Raw genomic sequence first — 23500 nt, forward strand, 5'->3', positions numbered from 1 at the left:
CCTAATTTGGAAGCGCAGCATCTGTTGCCAGGGGTCGGTCGGGATCGGATGTACTCGCAGACAGGAAATGGGGTGTGCCACGTGACTCGCCACGTGCATGGCAGCGGGCCAAAGTGTCGGAAGATGGAAGGGAGGCAGATCGCGCTCCATCGCACTTTTTTTTTCTGCTTTCTCTTTTTCCCCCCTTCCTACCTCTACAAGCGTCTAGAGGAAAACAAGAAAGATGTTTGAGACAGAAAAATGGAAGACGTCTGAAGAAAAGAAACAAAAATCGAATTTCTTTTTGGACAATTTAGTTTAAACACGGTGAAAATGGAATGTTTATCGAACCTTTTCTCAAGTTAAAACTGAATTTTCCACACGTTAATAAGTCTAACTTTGTTTATTTTATGGTCGTTTCGAGAGTTCGGAACTATTCATTGGCAAAGAACTAAACAGTACCCGATCTAAACGAATCATTTACACGATTCCACAATATAAAGCGCGAATTTTAGAAGGCAAAATTAGATAAATTGTAACGTGAAGTATGCGCATCTCGAGAGAGAGAGAGAGAGAGAAGCGAGGTTCCCTCACCAACTAAGACCATTAGCAAAGGAACAGACCTTAAAGGAATCCCAAGTGAATTATTTAAAAGTTCTAATCATTACTAAGAAACGTTATGCAGAATTCCACAGATACAGCATCCTTCTAATGAAGAGGCAAGGTCGGTGTTTTTTTACAAACTTAATTATCTTCATTATATTATAGTCCGAACTTAGATGACGAGAAACCGCATTAGACATAAACCCACATCACGATCAATGTCTACTAAAGATGTTAACTTGTATTTTTTAATGATAAATCTTAGGGAATCGATTGAATAAACCGGTCTGAATTCAAAGAGGAAGTGATGCAAAAACAACACGTGTAGTGCATACTTTCGGTATCTGATTTGATAAGGCTGCAGGTCGAAAGTTCTAATTTTAAATACTATCGAATATTAAATGTTTTTCCCCCTCCGTTCTTTACCTTTTCTTTTGTTTTTTTTTTTTTAAAAAAAAGGTGAAATTTATTTAGTTAAGGTTGGCATTTTGCGGTCGAAATCTCTTAACGACGACCGTGCTAAGGTAAAAAACGGGGGATAAACCCTTCAGAACGAGGTTGTAAATCAGTAGCTTCAAGGTAGGCCTTCGTTTCCGTTTTGCAATCGCTACTAAACAGTCACTCCGCGCTCTGTTTTAGGTCTCGAGTCACTTCCTTAAACAGTTGACTCGAAAGTAAACATAAAAAAATAATAACCAAAAGCGGGGGTGGGAAATTCGGACCTTTTACGATTATCAAACAGTGTCCACCTCCGCTCGTTCGATGCCAAAGTTTAATTACAACCTCCACACTTTGGCATGTACTCTTCTCACCAAAATAAACCTCGACCAAAACGATACACACCGTAAAAATAACACAGGACGCACTCTTGAATTAGACCCTTCTAAAACCGAAACTAACCAAAATTAACTCGACGAAATCTAAACAGTGCATTTAGACGACGTCTGCCAGTCGGTCCTTACATCGGCTTCTAGTCTACGGGGTCTAAATTCCCAGGTAAGGTTGTCTTTCCTCCGCTTGGATTGTTTTTTTTTTTCTTTCTTTCTTTCTTTAAATTAAAAAAAAATATATATTTATATACATATAATAATACGAAGAAGCGAAACCAATATATTCCTAATTAGCATTTACGTGGGGCGCATTAATATGCTTAGTAAGGGAGCGGCTGCAGGATACGCTTATCCCCTCCCCGTTACTGCATTCCCGGTTTGGAAGGAAAACTTCATATCTCGACACTGACGTCATCGAACGATGGACATTAACTTTCCATGTCTAAAACGGCGTTATCCGTACTTTCCTACGTGACATTTTGTAGTACTTATTGAAATATCTTTTGTTTATATCTGTCTAGATAAGTTTTTCTCTTTTCTGACAAGCGAATAGGGTCGGTCGTCTGTCTTTCGACCGGTTTCTCTTCCTCGATGGTAATGTCCTTTCGCATTTTGTTTGATGGCAGAGAATGCGAGAGACCTGGATTTTACCAAATGTTCTAAACATAAATGTCCCTCCCCCCCACCACCAAACAGGATTTTCGTACGCCACGAGGAGAGAGAAAGAGAGAGAAATAATTCCTAATTATTTTCAAAAAACTTTATTTTCGTTACGCATAATTAATATAGGTTGCTCCGTTCGAGCGTAACGTCGTTAACTCGGCGATGGCGTCGATAAGAAAATGTCTTAAAATCGTTTCCATACACCCGACTATTAAAATAATCTGAATACGTTTCCTCGTTACGTTCGTTGCGGGAGTTTATAATATACTTTGGCCACGTCAGTCGAGTTGCCGAAATCGTTTCCTCCCCACCCCTATATCCCTACCCCTGGCAGAGGAACCGGACTCCGGTGGAGAAAGCTCAAATCGGTGACGTGACGTGACGTGACAGATCATCACGCGAGTGGATATTCGTCGAGAGATGCGAAACGCACTACCACATAGGTTAATTGCCGTCGTGGGATGGAATACAACCTATCTGGTGTGGACGTTTATTATTATGGGGTCGACCGATCCGACAAACTCTCCCGCTGTCGTCATACACCATTTCTCTCCCCTTTCAAGTCTTCTCGAAAATATCTACTTCCTGCATTTTTCTAAACTTATCTGGACCCTTTAACGAACCAACACGATACGCAAAATACGTTAACCAAACCGAATTAAACATGGAAGTCTCCTGTGTTATCAACAGAACGGGCGTTTAATTCTACCCCTTTTTTTTAAAAAAAAAAAAAAATCTTTAAATGGGTTTATTTAAAGGAACAATTAAGATGTAATATTTTAAGTGTTTGACCCATTAGAAGGGAATTTCGGGTTGATTTAAAAGAAAAGGAAAAAAACGTTAAAGTGTTTATCTTCCCTTTGTCTTATATCAGTTAACAGGAAAATTAATCTTAAAGGGAGAGAAGTTTATTATAAAATAAATTGGAAGAGAAATCGGATGAGATTAATTTTATTTTTAAAGAAATAAAATTCATACGCTAAAGAGAGGAGGGGAAGAACGTAGGAAACCACACGAAAAAACGGTAGGTACCGACTGTTCATTCTAATTCTACAAATCCTCGTGGGGGTTCGGAACTCAAGATGTGTAGATTAGACAGATACGGCTGGCGTTCCGCTTCTACTTTTCCAAAACCACAACATCCGGTCTGCGTCAGCGACCGCACTCGAGCGTATAAGAAACACAGAAGAAGCTCTGAAGTGTTCTCTTTTCTTTCCTTTTTTTTTTCTTTCTTGTTTTTTTTTTTCGTTCGTTCCTTCTTTCTTTCTTTAGCTAATGGTGCACTATCGACGATTGTTGATTGACGGACTTGTATTACGCGTAAACAACGAAGCTGTCCGGTAAAATCGAATTGTCATGGCAACACGAAATGGGGAGGTCGTCACTCTCTGTCGACGCGTCTTTTGTTTGACGTTCGTGCCGTTCACACGAACACAGATGGGACTTATCCTAGTAAACAAGAACCGTCTCATACTCCGAATTGGTGTACTTATCGCTTCCAATCTGGCCATCGCGTAAAAAAAAAAGAAAAAGCCACCGGAGACTTGTCAATCCGGGAATGTCCCGGATTGAATTCCATTAATCATACAACGTGAAACCTCTTGCAGTTCTTGAAATGATTGAGAAACTACGATTTTTATCGGGCATTGGTAGAGATGAGAAAAAAACATAAGTATTAGGAAAAAAAAAAAAACTGATCCCTTCCGAAGGTTGTCGTTTGTTGTAAGAGCCATTAGTATATCAAGGATAATGACAAGACACGTGCCCCATTATTTTTTTTTTCATCCGATTTCAATTTCCTAAAGCCTTGAACCTTCGATACACCGAAGAGCTAAAGACTGGAAATTCTGGAAGGACCCTATATGAGGTCAATAGTTACTCCCACCATATGTTCTGACTCGCGAACAGCGAAATCACAGCTGGATGTCTAAGTCCCTCCTTCCTTTCCGTTTCCCGGATTTTGCTTTTATCCTACAACCCCCTTCGACCCGTAACCCTTTTTGTAGGTTTCCCTATCTTTTGTAGTACGATCTGACTTGTTTACTAAAAATAAGAAAGGGAGAAACGAAAGAAACTTCCTTCGGAGAGGAAGATGAAGAAAAGAATTATAATAAATAAATAAATAAATAAAAAAGAAAGGAACCGAAATAAAACGAAAAGCGGTAGTTTATGAATTTAAACGCTGGGAATCGTTCCAGATTCTCGTAAAGATGCCCCAAACCATGAAGCGTCATAGGAAACCATCTGCAACATTTCTGGAGATGGAATGACTTCATTAATAAGTAACTGCAGGAGGGCTTGACTCCTGTGGATGACCTCCACCTTCAAACAATGCGGTCGTCAAGCATGAAGAGAATCAAAACCTTCTAAATTTAAGTCAACTAACAGATATTCCATCATTTTCATCCCAAAGAAGTAATATTAAATACTTAAATTTAAAATTATATATATATTCCCGGTATTAAGCGGAAAAGTCTTGACGCCACCTCCTTCGAAGCGCTTAATTATAAAATTAATGGGTTAAAATAAAACTAAAAACTAGTCAAAGTAGGTATAAACGAGTTGAGCACTAAAAACAAGAGAGGTAAAAACACTTACCATTCAAAATGTCTTTCTGCTTAACTCGGCAGTGTCGAAGATTAGATCTGAGAAATACAAACAAGAGCAGTTAGATAAAAGGTATTGTGGCTTGTTTTACACGTGAACAATAATTGGTATGGGGTAGTCGGGGCCTCACCTGCCTTTAAAAAGTGTAATTGAACGAACACGTGTCACAGCCAAGGAGGACAACTAAGAAGTACCGTACGTTCTCAGTCAAGGTACAACACTGTCTAAACCTTCCACTAGCAACGCCACCCAGTGGCCACGCTAGGCAGCCTCGTCTACAGCAACCTAAACCCTCCACGCCAATGAGCACATTCGAGCAAAACTAGTGAGAAGGGCCGTAACTGGGTCAACTAGTTTCCCAACCGCCTTCCCCTTTAAAATATTTACCTGACGGTTTACCGGTTTCTACCTTGATGGACTCCGCTTATACACATAAAAAAGATTTAGATAAGAGTTGGAGAGTATGCGACCGAATGCGTTTCGTTATTGTCCCGCGTGTGTCACGGCCAGGGTTAGGGTTTGTTGCCCCAGGAAGAAGTCACCCCCATCTTGGTTGTCTTGAAGGAAACATTACCCATCTAGTGTTGCTTGACGTCTGTGCGCACGTGCTCTCGTGCAGAACGCACATCATATCGTGACGTCATGCACGAGAAATAGTCACGCAAGATGGCGGCGAAGGAGTAAAGGACCACTTTGTCACGGTGAATGAGAAAGATTGGACCGTCCAATTTGGACTCGTCCGCTAATGGTGTTTGTATATATCCCTTCGTCTCTCCCACCCGGTCCCGGTCACCGATTAGAACAATGGCCGTCACCTTCTACATCTTCCCCCACCGTCACACATTCATTTACATACGACTTTTTACCGTGATGCATCATTTCAATAGGTAACCACCTAATACGTTATAAAGTAGACAGCATGGTCTTTTCTATGCCACTGGGAGAATAAATATTTGCCTTTCAATCATGTCCGCTCCTAGACATAGCGTGATCACAGATTGTACTCATTCAAACTCTGCGCAATATTCTATCACTTTTCTGGTTACCAAATCCCATCGTTCTCCTCCCTTTTACACCGATCATCCTATGATTAACAATACAAATTAACAATCGTCACGTAAAAATCGCTCGGTTACGCTTTCATTTCTTTAGTTTTTTTTTTTTAACTACCGAGCGTGTAATTCTCATTAAATAAGTAACAAATCAATACAACGAAACACTCAATTACAATTAAATTTCCTTTCTTTTTAATTTCCTACTCCTTTTCCGGTTTTATTGACGAACAAACAACAGAATTAAAGAATAAATAAATAAATATTTTAAACTTAGTTACGACATTTAACTGCATAAAATCTCCTTTTTTCCGTGTGTGTGTGTGTGTGTGTGTGTGTGTGTGTATGTATATAGAAAAAAATCGACATCGCTGCTTCTGTAGTCGCTGAACAAACAAACACGCGAACTCGGATACAGCGCCGTAAACCCGACTACACTTAAGAAGAGGGTAAGGAAACTTTTTTCTTAATGACTTCAACCGTTTTTCTGGTATATACATATGTATTTTTGTTAATTAATCAATATCGATTATTATATAATTCAGCATAAAACCGGGGAGTGATGGTCATATTTACCGCAGATTAATCACGAAGAGGTCGAGTATACTCGTATTTAGGATCGAACGTAAGGTTTTTTAGGGACCGTTCCGTCACGAGAACATCTCATCTATGTAAGTGGCTACGAAGAAAAACATTTCTACGAAATAAATTGCTCAACTTTCTCCCTTAAAAAAAAATAATAAAAAAAAGAAGTACATTTTGAAGATTTTATAGAATAATTTTTTTTTTCTTTTTAAATATTGTCTCTCGCCATTTTATTTTACTTTATCCTCTCTCTCTCTCTCTCTCTGCCCCTTTTAGATAGGTTCCACTGCCATCCTCCCTGGTATAGAAGTGAAGTTATCTCTCGATAATAACTAATACTTCTGACTTTTTCTCTCTGGCTATTATTAACCGGGTAGAAATTAATAAAAATGTAGAGAAATAATAATAAGAAGAAAAAAGAAGTGGAAGAAAAAAATGAAGGAAATACGATCATTCCGTACAAGAGACAGCCTGTCTCTTGTGCAGCAAAACAAATTGTTGTTAGTCTACATGAGGTTGCTATGACGACGTTGAAACCGCATCCTGCCTCCTCCTTCTGTCAGTAGAGGCCAAGGACATCCATTCGCAAAGATCATGATGCACAAGAGCGCACGGATACGCGCAGTTTTGACGTCATCACGTATGGTTAGGGAGCTGTTTCTAAAGATATCTCTCCCTGGTTGGTCTATTGGCAAAGAAAGATGTTTTGAATGAAATATTCAACTTCGCTGATGATCTCTTTTCAAAGAAAAATAACATTCTATAAGTTGTGACGCCACTAGAGATGAGCAGAATTTTATATTTATATAAATATATACATACATATACGTATGTATATGTTTAATTCAGGAAGAATAATAAATATATATATATATATTTTGAAAAAGAAAATGATTGTAAATGTTCGTTTTTTTTTTTCGTTCCAACAACTTTTTTTTTATATAGGATATTCCTGTTAAAAAGGGCGTTAAACAAAAGTGGACCTATTCAAAATCGATATTTTCGTATCTGAGAAGCAAATCAATTTTCCTTGGAAAACTACTGCGTGATGATTCGATAAAATTCTGTGGAAAATGTTTTTCTTTGATTTAAAAATTTACATAGAACGATGTAGGTTAAGTTGATTCCTTTCTACATAATATTTTTACAGAAAAATACGTATAAAAATGGAGTGGAAAGAGTATACATTTCTTCAAAATCTTTTCGGGTAAACCAAAACAATAATGAAGACCCGTGGGCTTTCATTAACATAAAAACCCATTAAAACAACTACTACACGCTCTATTTTTATCGAAATCGCTCTCTAAGGGATTAGAACCGTATAAATATGGATTTATAATTAATAAAACATGTTTTATTAAAGGCGTTAATGCGAAATTGGTTAAAGAATTTACAATAAAAGTTCGGTAGCCGAAGAAGAGAATTATTCCTTTTTTTTTTATTGTCGTTGCTTTGACAGACTTTTTGTTAAATATTAAGCGATTTCTTTTTTTTTTTTTACGATATTATCCTAATTCCAATCGACGTAAAATACTATCGAGGGGCGAAAAACTGAAGTTAGACAATAAACGATATCATTAACAGCAGGAAATATTTGATTTGTTAACCGTAGTGAAATTATCGCCATTAACTAAAGTCGTTAAACTGTCACTTTTTTTACTTCTTCAGCTTGTTAAAGAAACTTAATATAAATTCTCTAAAATTTCTGATTTACTAAACGAAACTGTCGTCGCTCCGTAAATCTATATTCACCAAAATAAAACCCTTTCATCGGTAATATAAAGCTTAAAAAAAGGCCGAATATTCCGGTTATTATCATCATTTTTTTTTAATTCTGGATACTTCACACGAATTATCGCTTTAATTAAGAGAAAAAAATATATATTGATTTTTTTTTCTTTAAATTATTTTAAATCCTGATGAATTTCTTGATGGATTAATTCTTTAACAATTTTCTATGGAATCCTACTTATTTACATCTTTCTCTTTACTTTTTTTTTTAATTAAATAAACTTGTTTGATTCTTCTTTACACTTGTATCGCTTTGGTTTCTTTACGCTTCGACAGTAACAGTGTCATTTTAGAATTTACGTGTACAATTTACTTATTCTAACGTACAAATAATTCGGTTTTATACGTATAATTTAAAGCAATCCCCTTATGAACAATGCCAACTCCTACTTCTTCTACTTTTCTAAATGGGAGGGTAATAAAATATTTTAATTACTCTCCTAATTTAGTTCGAAATGATTAAATTAAAGCGAAAAATAGACGAATTAAATGATTTAAAAATTTATATTTTAAGAATAAAAACCGATTTCTAACAACCTAGACTAAGCCAAAACCTGGCTACTCCATCATAAATTTCTCTAAACCCGGCGTGTCTTTAGTTTATCGAAGGAACCATTTCGCTTTTCTTAAAGGAAAAACACAAAAAACCTATCCAAAACACATCCTTTCGTCTTTTATCTTAATGATACATCTATAATTAACACGTTATCCAACTTTTTATCCGGTATCAAAGCCACGAAATAGGACAATACGTTTTATATTAATTCTACCCCATTAAATATTATTATCATCATTACACCCAATGCTATCGCCGCTTTTTATCATTCGGTTTATAGCTAATTGCTTTAGTATATTAGCACGTGCGAAATTTTTACTATTGCTACAGAATTTTTCTCGAAGATGTAAAGAAAAAAATATATTAAAAAAAAAAGAAGGGGGACAACCCACGAAAGTTAGCGATTTCGATGACAGATGGCGACACTAACCGCCCGTGACCTTGATTGGGCAACCCTTGCAGCGACATTACATCGACCTTGGCAACTTGGGAAACCTTAGTTTTGTATCATTCGTTTTTATTTCTTCGCATCTCGAACAACCCCTCGGCACTTATCTCTGCTGTCAGTCAAGGTCGGGCCACGATGGGGCAGCTTCTACCTGAACGGAAAGTGTAATTGTGACATGTTTTCCTACCTCTACCCCATCGAACAGGCTACTTTTTAATTGAGTTTTTACTTTCACGTTTCGAAATCGTAACGTCTTCTTCACGCGTGCCAGTTAATTTGGCTACCATTTTTTTTTTCTCCTCCCCAAAAAAATTTGTGTTCCGTCATAGAAAATACGCCTATCGGGTTCGCAAGAAACGAAACTATCGATCGATTCTCTTAAAGTTGCTCTTGTGTTTGAGCCTTTCTGCTTACTCGTCCATCCACGCGAAATTTTTGTTTACCGAGAAGCGACCGTGCAAATGTCGAAGCTTCAGGCTTACACAAGATGGTGGCAAAAACAGTGGGAAGAAGAAGAAGGAGGAGGAGGAGGAGAAGGAGAAGGGGGAATATCACAAAACGGGTTTACTTCTACGCTAATCAACTCGTAAACAGATTTTTTTAAAGTCCTTCTTCTCTACAGACCTATTCTTTCTGGTCTGTCGTTGGGGGGGGGTTATTTTTAAACCTTGGAATCGATAGATGGCGCTTTGGGCTTGCGGGTTCGAATCTTGGATTCGAATTACGAAGCGATGTAATTAGTATGCATGACGTAACGACCGTGAGCACTCGTGTGACCGTACCCACATTACATTTAGGGGGAGGCGAAAGATCACCTCTCACCCACGTCAGTACAGGTGAGAGTTGGACGGGCGCCAGGTGAGAAACGCAGCGTCTCCATGGCAACTATGACGGGGGCGCATGACAAAATGTCATTACGTGCGACTTCGCTTCCTTTCCCCCAGCAGCCAGGTAGGAGTGGGTTGCGATGTTGATGAGATTATAATATTACATTTATTTCGGCAATATCCTGTGTTCATCATACGTTCAAAACGTGCTTTCGCTCGGTGTTAATCGGCGCAGAAACACGACGTGGGCGTACAGTCATTGTTTTTTTTCTTCTTTCTTTACCTTCCTTCGTCGTAAACAATATTGTTCTACCAGAAAAATAAGGCGAGATCCGAGAAACTATTGTTTTAATTCTATAATTAGACACCGAACAGATATTTTTGACACGATCATTTAAGGCAAAAACTCAAGTTATCCGTCTCCTTCCGTGCCTGTTTGGGATTCGATTCCAAACATTGGAACTCGGCCAGAACACGTCTGCGAAGTAGTTTTTGAAGAAAACAAGGCGCTTTTTTCTCCTCACGTGTGCCTGACAGATGTTAGGAACCAACAACAATCGACCTTTGACCCCCTCGGTTCTTACAAACAATCCGCCAAAAACATATCAACAATGGGGATGTTTTGTAAACAGGGATAGGGGTCTGGTGTTTGTAAGCCCCCTTAAAGGAAAAAAAAAAGCCAAAAGGGCTAATTCGCGATTGTTCATCAAGCACCTGCTTTCGTCCAAACTATCCGCCAAATCCCTCGAGTTACTTTCTTCCACCTGGAAAAAGAAAAAATCCGAGCCGATATACAGGCCTAATTTCTCGCAGGGGGGCGTAAAATAAATTATCTCCCGCGTAAAAGTTAAAATTTTTATAAGTTAAAAATACCTTTAATCGCTTTAGGTAATTACAATTAAACGTGAGAATCGCTGATTGTATATTCGCAGCGATGAACCTTCGTCCTACCCCTTCTTCGCCGGGGTGGAGAAATGCCGTCACGTCCACTGCCCACACTCCATCTTGTCCTTGGTCGTCATAGTAACCGTACCCGATTGTCTGACATCACGTTGACGTCACTCGTTACGTCACCGACATCCTTGTTCGAATGCGGAACGTTTAGCCTCTCCTTACTTTATTAGTTAGCGTCAGGACAGCTAAATACTTTCCTTGACGGGGAAAGGGGGATTTTTTACTACCCGAAACCGAACAAACAAGTCTTTCACAATCAGTGTGTCCCGCGAGAGGACGGACAAACCGACGGCCTTTTTTTTTCATCCGTCTTGTTTTTAATGTATTTTGGTTAGCGAATTCTCGCTTTTATTAAATCGCTTTTTTATCGCCCTTATGTGGCTAGCAGTCGAGCCTAAAGTGATTACAAAGCTCCCCTGTGATAGTAAAGCGCATTAAGTTAATGATTTTCCTGTGTGGTATTCCATTGGATCTCTTTAGCTCTTAGTGGATTAAGGATTCTGTCCATAATCCTATATTCTTATTAAAGTTCCTCCCTCCTGAAATTTTTAATCCCCCCACTCTCTTCCGGATTTATAAAATAAAATACGTTTAAATAATCCTGGGAGAAAAGGGGAATATATAAAAGCATTTTATGAGATTAGGAAATCATTTCTAATCTCTCCCCAGTCATTGTCTGTCTAGCTAAAGTCATGCTTCTTACTATATAATTGATACAACATTATAAAAAACTAAATAATAATAATAATAATAATAAAGTTCATCGGTACCGTTTGCAAAATTCCGCTGTTATCATTGTGTTATAAATTCACATTACTATGCACTTAATATTTACAAATTTCAAATCATTGTTTACGTGTCATATATATTTACAATACATAAACAAGTAATAATCTATACGATCGATAGAGTATTTTTTAAATTGAAATTCTTTAAAGCCTACGCTAAGGTAATATAATACGTTGTTTATTATTTATATAATTTAATTAAATATCTCTAAATAATTTGATTTTATTAATTACTTCATACGTAAAGTCTTATTTTTAACTCGATATCAATTTTTTTTTCACAAGAAATGCTCTCTTTGAAATACGAACCCCATAAAAATCGATAGAAAATATATATTATAAAATAGTAATTTATTATAATAACGAATGTAATCTATAAAATAATCAATATAGATTTTTAATTGGCACCGTTTAACTCTTACTTTTTAATTAAAACAAAAAAGTATGTCAATTAAAATTACTTTCAGGAAGAAATTTACTCATTTTAAACAAATCGCTGGAATAAGAATTAAATTAAAAATTTTAATAAACAAAAATATCAATGAACGTATTTTTATGAAAGAGAAGAAGATGAAAAAAAAAAAGAAAGGAAAAAAAAAAGTGAAAGTTAAATTAATAATAGCAACTCGAGCGCACGTGCCATTTGTTAGAAAATAAAAGTGAACGATTCACGTGATCGTTTTACTATAAATAGCAACAACCGAGTCTCTTTTTACTTTATAATAAATTTTAAAAAATAAAAACAAATAAATAAATATATATATATATATATACTTTACATAATCTTCAGGCAGTTATTAAAAAAAATAAAGATAACAACAACAACAATAATAATAATACAATAGCTGTTACAATCTGCATTATGAAATCTAAGCTAAAGTACGTGTTGTTATGTTGTTATCCATCTTTTTAATTGCATAAATGCGATTATATTAATAAGATCCGAGGTTTTGAAAACCAAGTAAATGCAATTTTCTCTAGCGGAATTTTCTGAGAGTAAAACGATATAATTACTCGAATAATTTAACTTCGTAAGAAAATCGTGATCCAAGTTAGGAAGGAGAAGAGAAAATGCGATGTTAATATTGAGTATTTGATGATTGTCGAGTGAGTGAGGGAGTGGAGTTCCTACGTGTACAATCTGGTAAACGTCTTTTAGCTAATGAATTGGATAGAATAGCGTTATTTTTTCTGATTACATCTGACAAAAAAAAACATCAATCTGAACGGCTTCTATACACTGTACTTCTTTATACAATTTTCGAATCGTAAAAAACAGTCGTATATCCTTTACAACCGAGTAATGTTTGTACAGTACTTGTATATCCAGGGGCGGATTTAGGAGATACGCAGGGCGCAATTGCCACCCCCATTCTAAGGGTTTTTTCGAGTAAAGCCGGGTACATCAGGTAGTAACAAATTTTTGTTAGGCATGCTCTTTCCTTTCTGTAACCCCTCTTAAGATTTCTGCACCCGCTAATGCTTATATCTATCTAATTCTGATCTTAAGTGATGCCTAGAAACATGTTGTTGTCTAGACATCAGATTAGACATTTTTTGTCAATCAAAAACTAGCCTGTATAAAATTACGCTATTTACTGTTAGTGGTCACGCAAATTAAGCTGTAATTTCTTTGTATTCATTAGAATTTGCGTATTTTATCACATGTCCACTGATCTTAAAACAAGGAAATTTTAGGTAAAGCTGATTATAAGTTACGCTCTTTTTTATAATTTTAATTATATACATTTATAAATATATTTAATATATATATATATATATATAAAGATAAAGTGCTACAAAGAATTCTTATTTTTGTACATATTTCTATTTAATTTAAACGCTAAATGATTACAATCGTAAATATTATTATTGAAACGATATATAAAGTATTGCAGAGAAGTATCGAAAGGGAATAATAATAATAATAATTAATTCTTGTATAAATATTTAAATTTTTATTTTGAGGATTTTATTTTAAGCTCTTGTAATGAATTTATATTATTTAATAAAGGTTTTCTCGTTTGAATACCTTTAATTATATTAGGATTTACATGATAATAGTCTATACATATACAATATTAATGACCTTAGTACTGTATTTTAAATTTTGCTAAATAAATCTACATTTCGTATAGAAATGTTAATTAATTTTTGTGTATTTTTTTTTTTAATAAACAGATTTACAAGACGGAAAAAAAAGAAAAAGAATGGCTAAAAGGGCTTACAGAAGGAGACATCAAGTAAACACATTAAAAAATCAGACTGGCTTAACTATTAAAAGTAACGTCACGAAACATTATGGTAAATGAGAGACATCACGCAAGAGAAACGAGTGTCTTTTTTACCGCATATATTTTCGAACGAATAAATATAAAGATAAAAATCGGTAATTAACCAATAATATCCTCGTTTATACGGGCCTATACAACAATTACATAGCGTCATTCAAGACGCCCAAATACTGTTACGACCCACGTTAAAATATATATATATGTGTATATATATAATTCTCGAAATCAATGTAACTAACTAATCCTTGACTTACTTTACTACTCGAAAATTCTTTGTTATTTTGAATAATATCGAATCAAGTTCAACGATGTCCATCAAAAAATCGAGCCACGTGACTTGGGTGTTGCCATTTGGGCAAAACTAGGTCAGTCTCACGTGCGCGATCAATTCCCTCCACGCCCTCCAAACCGCTTTGATCCGAAGCGGCTAGCAAAACGTGAATTTTTTACGTTTCGTGACGTGACGTGACGACCATGAAATTTACGACGGAGCGCATCTAATATTAGAATAAATATTTAAAATTAATGTTGTGACGTCTCTAACTTTATCACTTCCGAAAACATCGGAAGTAATTTGACTAAACAGAGATTTACTCCCATCGGAGCGAGTTAAAACGAAAAAAAAAAATCGAGTATTAAAAGTGATATTCGGTCAGAAATTAATTTGGACTTGTACCAAACCTTCTTAGAATTGATATTCCGAGAACACGAGACAGACCGGTTTGATCAGAATTTACAAAATATCGGGTTATTAACACAGTTGCGGTGATAAACAAGTAAAAGGAAATACCTTCCATATTCTCGGATCTATCACTGTTACACTGATAACATTGATTTTTCCAACCACAAACCGCCCATTTATATCTAAAACTTCGATTAATTTATCGCAAACAGTAATTTCCCTTTAAAGTCTCTCCGCGTGTTTTAATTGGCTATAAACTTTTTCAATTATAAAATTGATATATATATATATATATATATTTGAAATTTTAAATTAATTAATAATAATTTTTCATTATTATAAATATACCAACGACATCCAAGGCCATTAATAATAAAACCAAAAGGCTATTTTACAGTTTGGTCTACTCTAATATAAGCATAAGGAAGGGATTTTTAGCTGTAAACAAAACCAGTTTGCTTATTTTTAAAGAATTAAAAATCAAAAATAAAGCTTTAAAATTATGCATTCTTAGCCATTTCCTTCCCTAAAAAAACAAAAAATAAAATCGGCCATATTCGCAAACTGTAAACACAAATTAAACTAATAAAATGTTAAATAAACGATATAAAATTTGTTTTTTTTTTTTTTAAAAAAAAGAAAATGCCTATTTAAAACTTTGCTAACGGATTAAATAATCACTGTTAAGAATTTTACCGAGTAACTTTAAGCATTCTAAATTATCTTATAAACTCTTCTTCTAGTAAACATTCATTTGTGAAGAATATATTAGCACTTAAAGCTATAAGAATTGATCGTAGGAACTGGAAAATTTCTAGAATCTTGAAGAAATATTTAAATAAATCAATAAATTATATCGAGGAGAGAGAAAGAGAGAGAGAGAAGTTTGTTAAGGAAGTTCGTAGAAATTCTCTCAGGTACTGGACTAATTAATTTCTGTAAACTCGAGCCGAGGAAAGACTTGTTTTTTTTTTATATCTTTATTCGTTAATTTCGCGTAACTCTAGCTGTTAGTTGAACAAACAGTGCAGCTGACAGATGCTGCATCTCTTAAACGCGCGGATCCAATTCCATCTACACTCCTCTTTTTTCTTTATATTTCTTCCCTTTAAACTTTATAAGATTTTATACATTTGTTTAATTTTCTTATAAAACTCACCTGTTTATAAAATTTTTAAGCTATAACACACTTTCTAAAAGAGGAAATTAGCTTATAAAACGGCTTCTTTCTTCTATATTACAAGCTGCATTCTAAACGCCAATTTTATCAAATTCGCTCCATTATACGGAATGAAAAACAGAAAAGGAACTTAAAATATTGACAAAAAGTTTTCTCAAATCTAAATTGGGTGTCGGTTGATAATTCCTCGAAGACGAAAAAGAATATATACATAAAAAAAAAAAGTTGGCTTTCTGAGAAATCAAAACACCGACAGAAAGAATCCCCCTCTCGCATGTTACGTCATGCGAAATAGTTGAGTTAAGGAAAACTTCTGATAATGTAAAACCAAGAAAAAATAAAAATAAAAAAAGGAAATCTTAACGATATAAAGTATCAGTTATCACATATTCTTTCATGATTCTAGCTTACACAAAATGCGGAAAATACCAAACTCTAATGGATGTTGGTATTAATTTACTTCGGGGTTCATTATTAGCAATGTTAAATCGTTTTAAATAAATATATATATATAAGCTTGTTTACTGGAATTACTATAATTTCTAGAAATAAACTTATTAACTTCTTTTCTACGATTGTAGAAAGAGATTTTTCGGAGATTAACACACTATAGTTACGAGATTCGTGACGATCTTGCAAGTTCTAAACATATCTAGATTACGATTGAAACGTCTTAATTTATAAAATTTATAAAGGATATAAAACATTTAAAACGTATTTTTAAACTGTTAACGCAAATCGAAAAAAAAAAAGAAAACATCGATTATGAAGGCCTTTTTCTCTCTTATCAAAATAGAAGAGAGTCGGTGAGGAGAGCATTATTAAAAGAGTATTGCATGGATAGTTCGAAATAATCAAATCCTGGCTACCGAGATACGTTAATTATTTATATTCTTCGAGAGAAAAAATAATAATAATAAATACTTTTAAGTCGCGTAAAAGACAATCAGTTTGAGGCCTGAATGCGTATCAATTCGAGCGTGGACTCGAGCCATAGAGGACGAAACAAACAAGATCCACGTGACTTATATTTTTGAATTTGATAAATAATCCGAACAACGAGAAGACCGAACATTGTAATTACTTTTATATATATATATATATTTATAAAACTATTAAATTGTCTACGATAATAACAATATGCTAAAACGTAACTAAGACAACTGACGACTTCCTTATTGATTGCTTATGGTTGTTATTACGTTTGTATCTATTAAAATGAGTTTAGGAAATGTTTTGGGTAGTGTAATAGCGGATAAATAGGTAATAATTCGAACGAACAATTTCAAAACCATAGAGCGACAGAGCGTATAAAGTGATTTCTAATGGGTGTAACCTTCGTATCTTTTTTAATAAGGGAGGAAGAGATGCTCGGATTATATAGAAAAATAATATATTCGCTGAACGTATATATACAGTATATAAATCTTTACATCATCTTTCTCCTGAAGGAAACGAATGATCTGCAAGTTTTCGTTTACTCGAGCGGAAAAAAAATGACGGAAAAATAATAATTTATAAAAATAAACGTTTATTCTTAACCATTAACAAAATAAGAAAAAAATAATAATAATGTTTATTTTGAACAGATAAGTATTCTGGGTTGTTAATTTATTGTTTTAAAAACAAAACGGGGAGAGAGAGAGAGAGAGATTCGTATTAATCTTCCCGTGACGTCATGGGGTATGATAAAAAGTGACGTCACTGGTGGATAAACTAAATACTGACATCATCACTCCTACCTTAAACATTGAATGTGTTTGTGTGGTGACCGAGTCGATCGACTTTGCCTCTGCAGGTATCGAAATTCGGAGTCGAGCGCCTGCGCATTGACAGGACACCACCCCCGCTGTTTGGTCACGTGAAAATGTATTCGGGAACGCAGCCAGGTACTAAAAATAACCTCCTCACTATCAAGGTCGCTCTTTATTGACCCAGCTCCGTGTCTCACCCGGTGAATCTCTAACACTCCTCTCCTTTCGTGACCTTTAACCTTTTTGTGGAGTCGAGCTCCGATTCGATCAATAAGAGCCTTACGGCCGGTTGCGATCTTTAAAAAGGCTCGAAAACGATTGAGAAAAATCTCAACCGCTCGGATAATTTATCTCTGGCATATCGTCTCCCCCCCTCTTTTTTTTCTCCTATAGTGAAAAGGATTGAAGAGAATTATGTCCCGGTCGAACCGATTTCGTAATTCGACGCTGTCGATCTATATTTAGAAACATTCTAAATATAGATCTTAAACCGTCTATTTTCGTTACTAAATAAATATCAAAACATATAAATATTTAAATACATAAACAATCATTTTATTATTATATTTTCTAAAGGAGATAATTAAAGTCGGAATAATATTTTAATGCGGAAACATGCGAAACGCTAATTTACGACAATGCAAATTTTGTGCAGAAAGCGAAAAATAGAGAGCAAACTCGATTCTATTTTCGTATTCTTTTAATTAAAAGAAATATATATATATATACATATATTTTAAGACGAAAGTTTCGAGTCGCCTTCAAGCTCTGAAAGTTAATTGAGAGTATTAATAGTCACGTAATTATAATTAATACAATGTCAACTATCAGCGAAGATCTGTTATTGATAATTGTGCAACCGGCCATCGATGCTCTAGCCCCATTTATCGATCTACCTTGTAAAATGTAAGGAAGAAACTACAAAATCTTCCACCGAAAAATATATAAAATCCAATTTTACTTTATGAATACCGAAAAAAAACTTATGAAAATTAAGAATTTTACGAATTCTCTCTCCCATTCATTAACATGTAAATCTGTTAATTATACAAAGACTCCGTGTGTTTACATGCTTACAGTTCGTGTGTAACAAGCGCAGCGTTAAAATTCGCTTTCATTTTAGTAATTAAGAAAATAAAATCCTTGTAAATTAATTATTTAATTTTATAAAAGTGAATTTATATCTAAATAATAATAATTCTGTGAGAGGATTTTTACATACGATGAGTTCATACGTACTGTATTTAAATATATATATATATATATATTTATAGACTATATAAACTGATATTATAAATCAGTAAATTTACTAAATTAAGATGAGGAAAAGAAAATTCTACTTAGGGGTTTAAGTTTCGGCGTTATTTCGACATTCAAACAGCAGAAAATTAGCCGAAGTTAAAGTTTATGCATTCACAAAGTGTCCGTTTACATTTATATGTATGTGTATGTGTAAGCATGTTAATTTATATAGTGCATATTTTTGTACAGACGTGTTTAATAAGATAAAGTCATTTCTTTAATGATATATAACTACAGCTAAGGAATAGAAAATCAACCTTTTCGACACTTCTTTTTACCGTTAAAACCATGCTAAAATGATGTTTATCCTTATTTTTATATCTATTAAATTTTTTCAGTATTATGCGAGTTCATATTTATCTCTATTCGAAACCTTATTTTTATAGGAGGAAAGAGAAACTAATCTAACAATACGAACGTATGATGTAATAGTTGCGTAAAACTGTTCGTCTATGGAAGTTTATCGCTTGAAGTCGATTGATTTCTCTTTAAAAATGATCGAAAACACTTTTCGTCCTAATTCCTAACGGATAAACGTACTTTATGTCCTTTCGCTGTCCTCTATACGCTTACAATTCACTAAAGGAATGGCTCGAATAGATTCCTAAACTTCCCATCTTTTCCTTCGACGACACCCGTTTTTAACGAAAAGAATTCGCAAACACTTTTAATAATAAAAAATGAATCCTTCTGTTATCGGAGAAACGAAAATAATGAAGAAATACTTGCGCATAACAAGCAATAACACCACAACAATGTCACCTTTGACTTGGGATAACGTTTCTAGATAACGAAGAGTGACTTTGAGCTCGACCAGAAGGTGTGACAGTCGGTCTGGATATCGATAAATATCCTATTTGTAAATATAAACTTGAGTTTCTATAAAAACATAATATTTTCAACCGATAGATAACGTTTAAAGTAAGCGGAAACGAGCAGAAACTTTTATGAAACATGTCGGAGTCGGAAGGAAACGATAGACGATTTTTCTTCAGGGGAATAAAAACAGAATAGAATAACATACGAAAGACAATTGATGTCATCTCATATAAAAAGGGCCTACCTCAATCGTTACAGATTTGATGTTATTGCCAAACCATAGATTTATATTCGTCGAGTTTATGATGATAGGTTTTATAGGGAAGTGGTCCAGACGTCCATTTCTAAACATGTTTGTTTCGTTATGAAATTTCTTTTTTTCTGCAGGAGAATGCTACAGTCAATCATTGTTCCGAGCTTTTATCCAAAGACGTCAGATGCACCGTTGGAGTTCTTTTTTGGCGCAAATGGACTCCTTACGGGATATCTTCAATACATGTATGTATACGTATATATCTGTTTATATATATATATATATATATATACAGCCCTACATATACACGAACCGAAGTAGAATTTTATAATTTGATTTCAACGTATCCTATTCTGTCACGCTCGGCATAAGTGAAAAGAGCGAATTGACGGAGGAACTTTGAATCTTTCACGTGTGGGAGACAAATTAACAGCGGGCATACCGTTGCTATGACGATGCGTGACGTCATCGAAGTCGACTTTCTCCTTCCAAGCCTAGGGAAAGTACGCTGACGACCACATCCGAAATGATTCTAACCATCAAGCGCGCATGCTCTTCATTTACGAATTCGACTACACACGACCGTATCGAAACCTTTTGTATTTTTCAATTAAAAGAGTGAAAAAAAAAGTAGAAAATAAACACGAAAAAACAGTCCTGTAAACGCTCTCTGTGACATATCGAAATGTGACAAGCCAACTCTTTGTCACTAACAAAAGGCTATATTGTCTTCGGCACGAGGTTCTAACGTAACTATAATATAAGTACACATCGCTAGATGGTGCCACGATATCAAAGCACATTTTTAGTAAAGATTCAAAACAAAAAAACACACACACACAGCTAGACTCGAACAAAAACACATTCTTCTACATCGATTCCATTGTATAGAAAAATAAGTCTAACGTCCAATATCATCTTATCGTCCCAACCATGCGTAGCAGTACATACGTTACACAATCGCATACAATCATAAATGGTCTTTGACATGGACGGGTCGTAGCGATAAAAACTAATATTATTTTAGTATAAACATTTTTTTTTTAAATACTAAAACTTTATAATAAGAATAAGAATTAGTAAAAGAAAAAACAAGGAGNATATATATATATTTCTTCTCCGTCTTTACCATAAATATATGCAAATATTTGTGAAAATGGATGACTCCTTTCCTCATTTCCGAGATGTGCATCCTTAAAACAAGAAGTTTATCTATTTTCATAAGCGTATATCTTTTATGATGCAGATACATCTTGCGGGATATAGACTAAAACTTTATAATAAGAATAAGAATTAGTAAAAGAAAAAACAAGGAGAATTTTAAGCATTCCGTACGATTTTTCCCTGTCCGTTTTTAGGGGTTTTTCGAGTGACGTAACAGAAAATCAGGTGTTAGGGGGATTTTGACTAAAGTCTAACATTAATCGGGCAGATCGAAACTCGTCAGCTGATCTTGGCTGCATTGCGGTTGCTGTACTCACAACACCGTTGGAAAAACGAAGAAGATAAAGGTTAAAATATAAATGTTTAAGACGTCGGGTTAAAATATATAATTTTCGCCTTCACCCACGAGTGTATCGCATCACGTTAGTAGCTACTAGTAGCCACTTCCTATTGCTAAACTCTCAACGCTGATAGGCTATCGAAACCGTAGACACTAAAGTCTATTTTTAATCCGACGCACACTTTAAATAGTTTTAGACGGAAGAAAACTCACCTTGGCGTCGATCCGTTGGTCTATTTTTGTATAGGCTACTCACAGCGTATACGGTACTTCAAGTATCGCAAGTAGTACCAGTTTGTCGTCGCGTGTCGGCCACCGCTTCCGATGGCGGTTACGGCACAACGAAATAGTTCCAGTCGAAACTCGAAAGTTACACGTGACGTTAAGACACCTCCCCTAGGGAATGTATCACAGAATCGAAGCTGGCACCGGATAAACCAGATGGATACGTTGTAAACGAGTCCGGCACCAAAGTTAGCTTAGTGGACGATGACGTAGTGTGATGTCAGGCACCGTATGCAGAACTGCGCAGAGGATGGTAGATAATACGCTAACAGCACTTATACACGGACCTTGGCTGAGCTTGCGTCATATGATTAGCGGATCTCAGCTGATTGAAAGCGTGCTTCGGAGCTACCTACTAACTCTTTATCGGCTGAAAAAATACGGCAAAAAACTCGTCAGAATGTCTAAAATATATTTTAAAAAAAACACCAGTAGCCTATGTAATCTACGCAAATACCACGGGTGTTATTGTATGTTATATAGAACAGATTTATAAAAAGTTATTCCAAATATATTTTTGTATTTTTAGAATATGGCATTCTCATGTTACTAATAAATATACGTTTCATTTGACTTTCCTAATTAATAAAGTACAAAATGATAATATATACATACAAGAAAGACATTGGCTGTACATGACATGTTTAGCCAGCAGAAAAGAGGAAAGGGGAAGAGAAAGGAAAGGTAAGGGAAAGGGGAGAGAAAATGATAATACAGTAGTCCCTCGTTGTATTGCATTTGTCAGGAGACACAGAAAAAATATGGTATAACTGAGTACTGAAAATTTTGGGTTTATACTAAACAGATTATACATGCTATGAAATCTCTATTCTTTCATCAGCAAGTGTTTCTGATATAAAATAAGCTTAGTTCTGCAATACTGAATTTTATTTGAGGCTATATCATATTAAATGATGTTTACATAAGCATCAACACCATGAATGCCCATTTAGCATTATTATTTCTTTAACAATGACATTTAATGACAAATACATGTCAATATAAAAACAAAATATCAGATTTTATTTTATTATACAGTACTATATTTCATAATAAATCACTGATTAAAAATTTGTGTAATTTATATTTTTCAATAAAAGTTATAAATGAGGTAATTGAAAATTTAAAAAATAAATATTGAACATAAGAGAATNATTTCACAATAAATTCGTCGTTAATTTCCCTCGTTTTTCACTACTTCTACGCTCTGAAAATCGAGCACGTGTTTCGAGATAAGAGATTCTCATCTGGAGGTTATTTATCCTAAATAAAATTTGATAATGAAATTTAAAAATAAGTTTTAATATAAAAATATCTTTCAATTATCTCGGATTAATCCGTACTTAGATTAGGATATTTCTTTTCTTTTTTAAATGGGCAAACTCCTCTACATCCTCCACACTTAACGGTAATATAGAAGTAACAATCTAAAACTCACTCGTCGTATAATCTATTATCTTTATCAAAAAGTCGTTTCTCTATTAATTCTTTTGTAAAATCCTTAAAAATCGATATTTCGATGTTTTTAACGTCAGCTGTTTAATGACGTCATATTCTCTCCACATCGTCGTCCGCCATATTGATTTCTCATCATAAGACTTCCGTAAAAATCTCGTTTTATTTGAAATATAAAACATAACATACTTTTCTCTATACATGTCTTTCTTCTTCTTCTTCTTCTTCTTCTTCATCTTCTTCTTCCTCCTCTTTTTTTTTTAATATAAAATTTAAGATTAAAAATTGT

The 23500-nt window shown here is 34.6% G+C and overlaps 1 protein-coding gene and 1 long non-coding RNA gene across 5 annotated transcripts in view; one reads left to right on the forward strand and one right to left on the reverse strand.

The window, feature by feature from the left end:
* Positions 1-22230, reverse strand: part of LOC111621448 (myocyte-specific enhancer factor 2C-like) — a 40628-nt gene extending 18398 nt beyond the window's left edge. The window contains exons 1-2 of one of the 4 annotated variants that reach the window (XM_023363600.1): positions 21685-22229; positions 4674-4720 (exon numbers count right to left, since the gene is read on the reverse strand). The gene's annotated coding sequence lies outside the window, so the exon portion shown is untranslated. Of the gene's footprint in view, positions 1-4673; positions 4721-4812; positions 5836-19958; positions 20763-21684 lie in introns of those variants that run through there. The other 3 variants (XM_023363602.1, XM_023363601.1, XM_023363603.1) reach the window with 3 other exon arrangements.
* Positions 1466-14080, forward strand: LOC111621449. The gene is made up of 2 exons (XR_002756075.1): positions 1466-1578; positions 13865-14080. It is a non-coding gene; the product is annotated as an uncharacterized LOC111621449 (long non-coding RNA).
* Positions 22231-23500: the final 1270 nt, after the last annotated feature.

The sequence above is a fragment of the Centruroides sculpturatus genome, unplaced genomic scaffold, assembly GCF_000671375.1.
Source record: "Centruroides sculpturatus isolate CEXI.00-Female unplaced genomic scaffold, Cexi_2.0 scaffold227, whole genome shotgun sequence".
Taxonomy (NCBI): Eukaryota; Metazoa; Arthropoda; class Arachnida; order Scorpiones; family Buthidae; genus Centruroides; species Centruroides sculpturatus.